We start from the raw sequence: 10,744 nt of genomic DNA on the forward strand, positions 1-10,744 counted from the left end.
GCAAAATAAGGAGCTCAGAAATGAAGGTATTTCCCACCTTCTGCGCGTTTTGTTCGAGGCCCTGCGTTCACGTTACAGCGATGCCGCCTGGCACCTTGAAGAACTTCCTACAACTGGTGCTTTCCTTTGAGTCCGTGATTACCGCTTTCGCATGGGTAGTGTTCAACCTTACGGAACCTCAGGGAACCTGACTGGATCTGAAAACCACAGAAAAGTGCCGTTTATAATGCAATGTAATTGCGCTGGGATTCTAAGTCGATTAGTTGAACTGAAACTATTCTTGAAATACCGTCTCGGAAGCTGGCGATATATCGCCTATAAAAACTGCAGCTTAAAGACTTTGTAAAGTGCCGCGCTTTACATACGCCGGGGAAGTCCACATGTTTCTTTGAACGTCATCGATCTTTGCACGGATGACGTTGAGTAGCGGCTGTAAGAAAACAGCTCGGCTTTCCAACTCCTTCTGCTCCTACTGCCCAGCTCCCTGAATTATCTGCGGTGACTTGGGTGACAGGAACACGGATTCCAGCGGACGCAAACTTGCCGACGTCCCTGACAGTTTGGACCTGTGTGCTGTGTTGTGCCGGCTGCTGGCAGTCCGAATTGTCTAATCAATGGGTCGAATCAACACTACAAAAAAAAACAGTATAATAACAACGTACAAAATATGATGTGCTTGCAGTCTTTCTCGTCTAGTGAAGTCTTCATCATCAACAGCGCTGGTTTTGTATTCTTTCCAAAGCACCAGAATTATAAGCCTATTGATTGTTGACGGCGAACATTGCAGCCTATCTAATAGCTTTGATTAGCAATTTGCCAACTCCACTATTGAAATTGATCATGTAATGACGACGCCGACGCTTTGTCCCGCTCTCCTCTGCTGCCGCCTGACGCTGTCTTCCCCTCGCAAGTCAGTTGCGCTTCCCTGTCGTTTTCAAACAATACCATGGGTAGCGAGCAACAAAAGGACCCCTGCGCGGATATCTTCTCTTGTGCGTTTTTTCTCCAATCCCTCAGCAGCACCACTTCCTCGTCCCCTACGCCGCCAGGCTGCTCACTTCGCCATTCGTGATGGTTTCCTGTACCGCTGACTACGTCTCTACCGGCCGGAAGTGGTTGCTTGTCGTCCCTGCCCATTTACGGTCGACATTCTGCGCCCTGACCCGCAGTCTGCTCATTCCGGTGCCTTTAAACCATACACGCGACTCCGTCTCCGCTATTATTGGCGCGGTATGTTCACCTATGTCCGAAAATACGTCCGCTTGTACCCTGGCTGTCAACGTCGCAAGCCCGCTCCTCACCACTCATTTGGCCTGATGCAGCCACTCCCTTGCCCTTGCGGGCCTTTTGACCGCGTTGGAATTGACCTCTATGGACCGCTTCCGTACACTGCTTCTGGCAACCGCTGGGTTATTGTAGCCGTCGACCGCCTCACGCGTTACGTCGAAACCGCGGCCCTCCTTGCTGCTACGGCACCACACGTGCCTCTTTCATCTTGCATCGCTTCATTCTTCGCCATGGAGAACCCGGGAACTGCTGAGCGACCGTGGGCACGTCTTTCTGTTCGAGGTCGCGGAATCTCTTCTCAAACAATGTAAGATCACTCACTATACCGCAACGGCCTACCATCCGCATACTAACGGTTTGACAGAACGGTTTAACCGCACCTTGGGCGATACGCTGTCCATGTATACGCGTCTTCCGACCAGGGACGGGATCCTGACCTTCATCACCTACGCCTACATCTCCGCAACGCGGACCGCCACTGGCTTCTCACCGTTTTTTTTTTCTCTGCGGGCGAGAGCCAATTCCTCCCCGCTAGGTACTGTACTTGCTTACTTGCCTACAAGTCGAGTGCAGCTGCCATTTCAGAAGATTACAAGCATGCCGAGGAGTGCCATCAGCTCGCTCGGTCGTTAACGTCCGGCAAGCAGCGGCGTCAAAAATTCCTCTTCGACACCATCCACACTGCTGACAGTTTTCTACCCGGCTCTCTCGTCTGGCTTCGCGGGCCATCTACCACACCTGGCCTCTCTTCCAAGCTTCTTCCCAAGTACCACGGACCTTACAGCGTCGTAGAGCGCATTTCCCCGGTCAACTACATTGTCGACCCAGTGGCACTAGCGACAGATCAACGCCGATGTAACTGCGAGACTTTTCATGTGTCACGCCTGAAGCCGTACGACGACCCTTGTGTTGTTTCCCGGACTCGCCAGGATGGCTCCGCCTTCAGCCGGGGATGACTGTAATGAAGATGGGCAGCTGCGGCAGCCGCACCGAAAGCTCAGGGCGCGAGATAGTCGTGTTGATGACCGGAGCTCGGGCCACCATTTTTGGCCAGCTGTCCTTGTTTTCCCCGTAAACCCTGTTACAGATTAACTTTGTAACTGTTACTGTTGGGCTTATTAGTTATTTAGAAGCGTGTAGCCCACCGTAAGTAATATATCAGTTTTTAGAATTTCGAAAACGCGGTTACACTCGGCGCTGTAGCCCAACAAATTCTGGCTACATCGTACTAAAATACCACAGCTTTCTAGACGTAACTCGTCCAAATAGCGAATTTTTTTTTGGCCACGGCGCCAAGTGTAACCGCGTTTTAGAAATTCTAAAAACTGATATGGATATTAATTAGAGTGGGCTACTCGCCTCTCAATAATTAAGGAGCCTAACAGTAATAGTTAAACAGTTGACTATTCGATATCGGTTAAACAGCTTCTATAGTTAGCACATATAAGCTGTGTTCTGATGTACTATGCCGTTAACAATGCTGTGCCGAAAAAAGCGCTGGTCTAACTCAACAAACCTATTTTTAAAAACTGTGTGAAACACCCTGTACAACTTGCCAAGGATGCGCGACCGTTGCTACGCGTGTGGAGAAGTATGTCAGCATCTGCTTTGCGCCGCTTAAGCGAAATGTCCCAGTACACAATGCGCGTTATGGTTTCGTTCCTATAGGGTCTCATATTCTTTAACAAAATATGAGTTCTTTGATTGCTCGGAGTGACGTTACCGACGCCTCCCCTTTCCTGCCTAGCCTTAGTTGCAGACCCACAGAAGGTTGTCTGGGAGTACATTACGTCTCGGCTATGCTTACTCTCTCAAGCAGTAACAACTCACACTCACTCCTCGAAGTCGCCAATTTATGTTTTAAAGAAACGATCTTTTTTTTATTTTAATGCGATAGCATTATAATTATCACAACAAAACCCCGCCAATGTCCGAGACGAGTTCACTGATTGTTCCAGAGAAGTCACGTGACTTTGTGACGTCATCTCAACCTGCCCATTGGGTTTGGTGAGCAACCTATTTTGCGAACAGCAACATATAGATAGAGAATAGAAATAAAAAATCTGAAAAAATTGATGTATATGTGTCACGATACTGTGGGCGGCTTGATGTTTGGTTGGCGCCGAAATTATAATTAATTGGGCCAACCTGCCCACCACTGCACTCTCCGTAAGTTTGGAGGGGGTGGAGCGACAAACTTCTCCACCCCGCGTGCGAAAGATGAGGTTCGACTGCTGACCGGCGATGGGGGCCACGCCTGATTAGCCGTTGAGCGGAGGCATGAGGCGTAGGCAAGTTTCTCAACAAACCCCTCTTTACCTCGATAAAGAACAAATACAAAAGGTTACGAAATAAACCCAGCAAAATAGCGCCAACACACAGGCGCGGCGCGAATAAACACATAATCAGAAAACAAACAACTATTAAAAGGAAGAGGAAAACAACAGGACAAGAACTATACAACCACGTCACAACAACAAGGCAATACTGTACAAAGGATTGCGACGAGAAAGAGCGACAGGACAAAGAAAAAGAGTAGAGCGAGTGGTGAGAAACGGTGGCTTAGCTGCGGGGTGGCAAGGTCCGGTCGCAGGGAGCGTCGGGCTGCGGAAGCGTGCGGGGCTGATGGGGAGTTGCGGATACGGGCGAACTTGGGCCACGCGTCTTCGGGGCCGCCGTCGCCGCGCTCTACGCGTCAGGCACCCGCCTTAGCTCGCTTGCCGACCACTTCCCTGGCTGACCTCACACACGTCCGCACGCCCAAGCCAACTACGTACCCGGCTCGCGGTTTTCCCGCCGCTGCGTTCTCGTGGCGAACAACCCAACAAACAAAAGCTCAAGGCACTACGCGAATGATTTGCAGATGTTGAAGGGGGAAAAACACGAAGAAACAGAGAAGGAACGCGAGGGAAAGCGATGGTCCTCACGATGCTAATTTGCCAAGGTCGGGAAGGTGGCTGGGGCATTCAACCGGCCGCTTCCCGTTCCTACATCGGCCAAGCGCTCGCTTCCCGGCGATAATCCTGGGGAGGGGCGGAGTAGCCTTGACCCTCCAGTGTCGCGAGCGGTCAACTGCCTCCACGAGGGGTGCAAAATCGTTGCCGCCGCATTGCGAAATGCCTGCGAACCACCGGCGCCGTGGCCACCTCGGTCGCAAAAGAAAAAAGAAAGAAAAGGCATGCGCGCACTTTGTGACAATATGCAATGTCAGCACCATCACGGCGTAGCGGATACCTGCTACTGTGCAGCTAGCAGTCCGTGTTGATAGACCGGAAATTGGAAATTCACGCGAGCACACAAGTTGCATCGGAAGCTGCGAAAAATATGAAAACGGCTGCTATTGAGTTCCACTTTAAATGGGGCCTATAAGCGCCCTATAAAAGGTTCATCCAGTCGCTCGACGCTATGAGCGTTTAATTCTTGATCCTTTGCCGTTCTATCTTCAGCGTGTAAATAAAGTGTCATTAAACCCGCTTGTTTTCGTTTTGCCAACTTCCAAGCTTCAGTTTTTCTTCAGCCCGAAGTCTCAGACACGCTTCTAAATGTAACTCGAGTTCAAGATAGCCTGCGCGCCACGACAGCGTACGAATCTCCACAACGAACAGCCGAAACACGCGGGCGCGGCGGGCGCTCGCATGTCACGTGCTACACGTGTGGAGGTCCAAACTCGGGCCCCCAGTTTAGTGGATTTATCGTTGTCCGCCTTGTTGGAGACGGAGGGGGCCTGGTGTTCACTGAGTCGTTCAGCCCCGCAGGACCCGGCTCCGAAGGTGTCGAACTCCGATATGGAGGAAACTGTACAGAATATTTATTTTACATATTTACAGTCGAGATGGGAGTGCTCCGGGCACAAAACAATATCCCGTTAAATACGCTTCGCATTCCCCAGATCCCTGACTAGGGAATATAATTCGGAGAACGAGGTCTAATCAGGTGGGCAGATGTGGACGCTGATGGCACCACCCACGGCAGGGGGCTGTGCTGGGCTCTCTCGTTCTCTCGCAGCTCAGTCGATGAAAAGGGGTAGAGACAGAGTCATCAAAAACCGCTGTGCCAATTTGACCACTGCGGCAAGTCTTCTGTTGCCTCCGTGGGAAAGGAATTTAAAGCAGTCTCCCAGCAGGTGAATCAATGTCCTCGTACTCCACCGCCGGATGTCCGAAGCACGAGACCTCTGTCGAGGACAGCCGTCTTTCAGTTAACAACAACAGCTTGACCTTGTGTCGCCTTGACACGGTGCATAAAAGGTAGTGCACTACAATTTGTGCTGTGCTAAAACAGCTGTCACAGCAATGTGGTCACTTGTACGATACAGTAACTCGTCGGAAGCGGATTTAGAATGCGTCATTTCCAGGTACTGCACACATGCAAGCGTAGTATAAGACTGTGATAAAGAAAGAAGCTAATGAAACAATTCATTCATCCCAAGTACGTCAGTAAGGTGGAATCGCCTTACCGGATCTATCGTCAAAATTTGATTTTTCCTTGTTCTGTATGCGCGCATGTTCATGCTTTTTTAAAGCGTCTGATCCGAATAACTTCCACGTCACTGTAGACAATGTAGAAACTGCGCCCCGGCTTTTGATAAGATCTGAATATTAGGAAAAAGAAAAAAACATCAAAAAAACATCACCCCTGTCACACAGCCAGTTTCAATGGCCATCGAGTCAAGGGCCTTCGAGATTTCGAACTCGGAATTGTGCTGCTACATGGCAAATCTCAATGGCCATTGAAATGGCTCTCGCGTCTAACGCCAAGCTCGTGTGGCGCCACAATCACTACATTCAGTTTCGCGTAAATAACAAAAATATTTTTATAAAACCTAACTAAATGTTGAGATACACTTTTTTTTTGCAGTCATAAAGCGCATTCACACTTGTCCAAAAATCCGGCGAGCGAAGCGGATTCGCTCGCCGCAAAAACTAGGACCTGTTCTCTTCTGCTGACGCCCGGGCGAGGTGAAACCGCCGCGCCACTGCTATTTCTCGCTTTTCCACACCACGTCGCTGCTGGCGGCATACACAGATATAGTGAGAAAAGAGCATAAGTTTACGCTGTCTACGTACCACAAGCGTATGCATGCTTACGAATGCTAAATGCACGCACATTCCTGCTTTTAGTTCAGCGCATGCTAGCACAGACGCAAAAATGAACTCAGCCTATAGTGGCACCATCTGGTTGTCAGGACGGGAACGATTACTGTCAACAAACCGGCTCTCCTCTTAAAGGGACAGTGAGGAGAGCACTATTAATATTTTTTTATAGCAAAATCCGATAGTTCGGTATGTCATGGCTTTGTTGCCACTTGGCCAGCAGCGAAAAATGCATTATTTCGAAGAAATTTGGATTCAAAGTTAAAAAAGTTTTTCCCGCCGCTCTGATTCAAACTTGGGATTCTCCTATGACGACAGAGGACTAAGTGACGTGAAATATGACGTGCACATGACGTGACGCAGACTCCGTGATTTCTGGCGGCCAGCCAGCAGTTGCGGCCTAGCAGCAGCCGAAAAGAAAGCTACCGCCGGCCGCACGTTGAAGGCATCTATCGGCTATTGCGGCCGTTGCTACAGTCGCTTCGCTTACGTTTGCACCGGCGTTTTGCCAGCGTTACGATGGATCTCGTTCTCGAAGTCGTCAACGAAGTTCTCGCAAATAGACACCTTTAGCATACCGCGTACCTTGTTACCGCTAGCGGAATACCGGGAGCCCGCCTAACGCCGATGAGCAGGCGCTGATTGGTCCCGATGCTTCAGCCGCGTGCGTAGCTGCCGGGCACGTGGCGCCATCTGGCGACGTCAAGGAGATTTGCGCATGCATTGGCTGCGCCTCAGTGATTTGTGCTTCTCGTGTCCTAGCGTTGCTAGAACCATTGGTTCTAGCAACACTGTTTTGTCCTATGACGTCATGACGCTTGTACTTGCAAGTTTGGCCTGTGGCGGCGATACCTGTATTTTGGTTCTTGCTCTTTTCTACGTTACAAGAGCTTTGTTGTCAGTATGAGTGGCGTTTTTGTAATGAGGAGCTGGTATTCTGTCGATACAAGCCATCTTCAATTTCTCCTCAGTGTCCCTTTAAGCCTAGCAGCGGAATAATTGTCACTGTAAATAAAAAATGAAGGAAATATATTACTTATACATTTGCTTATAGGCAAAGTGATACGAAGCGAAAGACTGGTGCCCCATTTATGACCAGTGAACGGTCGGAAAAAGGCAGCAACAACGAGAATTCAGTCTGAAGCACCATGTTTGTTGCCGCGCGGCGGAAATCGGTCCGGACCGATTGGCTTCTGCGATGGAAAGGATAAAAATAATGCGCTTTAAACCAGACCAATAAAATCTCAAAATTATTGCGCAGTTTAATAGTTTATTGCTTACATTAAAGTTCGAGAGAATAATGTTTGTTCATGCTTATGTATCATGCACGAAAGTGCGCGTTGGCGCCATTCGAAGCAATGCTAGCAACATTAGGCAACACTCGAAGGCCCTCCAAATCTCGATAGAGTTCTGGGCTGCTCCACTGACTCGATAGACTATTGACTCGATGGCCATTTAAACTGCCCGTGTAGCAGCACTCGATCACCTTTGAGTCGATAGACTATCGGTTCGAGGGCCTTCGAAACGCTGGTGTGACAGGGGTATTATACTGAAAGCCTTTCACATTAGGCTGCAAGGAAGTGACACATGCATGGGTGCACAGTCTTTGCCGCTTACAAACAGAGTTGAAGCTACTAAAAATGGTGTGCATTTGTAGGAATGACGGAGTATTTTTGTCTGTGCAATGCCTGTCAGATGGTCAAGCCTTGTGTTCTAGGTTACGTTCCTCGAGGGTGTTTTGGGCACTCCTCTTGTGTTCCCGTTTTTGTTACTGATTTCATTATTATTTATCCATACCTACTAGCCGGCAGGGTTCTGATATTTTTGTTTATTTTTCGCACAAATACTGAATAGCGCTCTGCTCTCCAAGAAAGCAGCATCAACTTGCAAGACATCTCCTAAAAAAATGGCGGCTTGTGCCACGAAGTTCCTCATATGTAAAAAACGTCTTCTATTTTTCCACCAGTAGACTAGAGGGACATCAGCTCTACATATTGCTTCAACAATACACATATATGTACCACAGCGTGGGTGTTTGAGTCCCTTCAGATTCGTACAGAAGCTGCACAGCAGCTTTTTGCATTGCGCATAGATGGTGTTAAAGGTGGCACCAAAGGCTAGAAATGGCGGCCATACCAGTAGCGCCACCTGTCATGGACAAAGCACACTGCTCTTTTCTAAATGGTCTATACCAAACCTCCCGCTCTTTCCCATTTTTTTCTGGCGGCAGGTTTCTTCCCCCTCCCATTCTCTTCATAATCCTCCAACCTCTAGCTCTCTCTATTGCCACAGCCCATTTTTCTTTTTTGCGGTCTGCTTTGAAGGTGCACCATTCCTAGTTTACACTGCGTTAATGTATTTTTACTGCAGCTGACTCACTGTAGTCCACGTTGCATGTCACCAAGAAGGAGCCTTCCCACAGTTGGTGGTAAAAGGGGGCTTTTCAGCTATTATCCCTTGAACCGCTGTGTTTTATACCCATTTCGTTCTTTGCATAGTTTAAAGAATGGAAATCTCGTGGCCAAAACTATATACAGGGTGTGTCTGGAAAGTAATGCAATTTTATCCCGTAGAAAAAAATTTATTCAGGGCATTGTTACAAACGTTTAAATTCTTCGAAGTAGTCCCCTTTGGCATCTACATATTTTTTCCGGCGACTCTGCCATGCAGTGTACGCATCCTGAAAGGTGTCGACAAAGCCTCGTTTAGAGTCTTTGTCATGGCGGTTTGGATCGCTTCATTGTTACCAAAATGGACTCCTTTCAGAGTGCTCTTGATTCTCGGGAACAGGAAAAAGTGTGCCGGAGCCAGGTCAGGACTATACGGGGGGGCTGGGGCAGCGTCTGCAAGTTGCATTTGGCCGGGAACTCCCGTACGCGCAGGGAAGTGTGGCTGGGAGCGTTGTCGTGGTGTACCTGCCAGGTAGCTTTACATATTTCCAAAAGTATGCAAAGGCAAGTTGTAAGTTATAGAAGCTAAGTCAAGCAGTCATGTTCAATAATTTTATCTTAAAGACAGTTAAAGGGACACTGAGGAGAAATGGAAGTTGACTTGCATCGACAGAATACCAGCTCCTCATTACAAAAACGCCACTCATACTGACAACAAAGCTCTTGTAACGTAGAAAAGAGCAAGAACCAAAATACAGGTATCGCCGCCACAGGCCAAACTTGCAAGTACAAGCGTCATGGCGTCATAGGACAAAACAGTGTTGCTAGAACCAATAGTTCTAGCAACACTAGGACACGAGATGCCACGAATCACTGAGGCGCAGCAAATGCATGCGCAAATCTCCTTGACGTCGCCAGATGGCGCCACGTACCTGACAGCTACGCGCACTCCTGCAGCGCCGGGACCAATCAGTGCCTGCTCACAGCGGTATGCGGGCTCCCGGTATTCCGCTAGCGGTAACAAGGTACACGGTATGCTAAAGGTGTCTATTTGCGAGAACGGGATCCATTGTAACGCTTGCAAACCGCCGGTGCAAACGTAAACGAAGCGACGGCCGCAATAGCCGATAGATGCCTTCAACGTGCGGCCGGCGGTAGCTTTCTTTTCGGCTGCTGCTAGGAGCCGCACTGCTGGCCGCCAGAAATCACGAAGTCTGCGTTACGTCATGTGCACGTCATGTTTCATGTCACTTACTCCTGTGTCATCATAGGAGAATCCCAAGTTTGAATCAGAGCGGCGGGAAAAACTTTTTCAACTTCGGATCCAAATTTCTTAGAAATAAATGCATCTTTCGCTGCCGGCCAAGTGGCAACAAAGCCATGAAATGCCGAACTATCGGATTTTGCTATAAAAAAAAATATTAATAGAGCTCTCCTCAGTGTCCCTTTAAAGCCTGTAGGTGCGGTAAAATTCTGTGCTGAGCACGGAGCCTCTGCCTAGACTCCTGTTTAATGCTCTTCAGACTCATTTTAAAGGCTCTGTTAAAAAAGAATTTGGGGCGGTCATTCCCGGTTTCCTGCTCCAAGCTTCCATAAACCAATGAAATCCTTATACAGCCCCTGAGCGTTGAGCAAAACCTCGAACCCAGAGCTGAGTACGCTTGCGCGGGCTATACAATCCCGTGAGCGAGGCCACCCTTCAACAATCCCTGTTGTGTCTAAAGCATTTGGAGTGCACACAATGCTTGCACTAATCCTGAACGACGCAGAGATTCCTCAGTTTTTTTTTAACGGAAGGCGGAAGGGCCAGGGTTACCATAGCCTTAATTGTTTACATGAACCCGATGGTGGTGAGCCGTGTCAGGAGATCGAGCTGAGCAAGATCAGCACAACTCAACAACTCTGTTTACATGAACTCGATATGACCGAGTCAACTTTTGCAGCACACCCTGCAAGGCACGACCCTACGAGTAC

The sequence above is a fragment of the Amblyomma mixtum genome, chromosome 6, assembly GCF_055824585.1.
Source record: "Amblyomma mixtum isolate Tamu chromosome 6, ASM5582458v1, whole genome shotgun sequence".
Lineage (NCBI taxonomy): Eukaryota > Metazoa > Arthropoda > Arachnida > Ixodida > Ixodidae > Amblyomma > Amblyomma mixtum.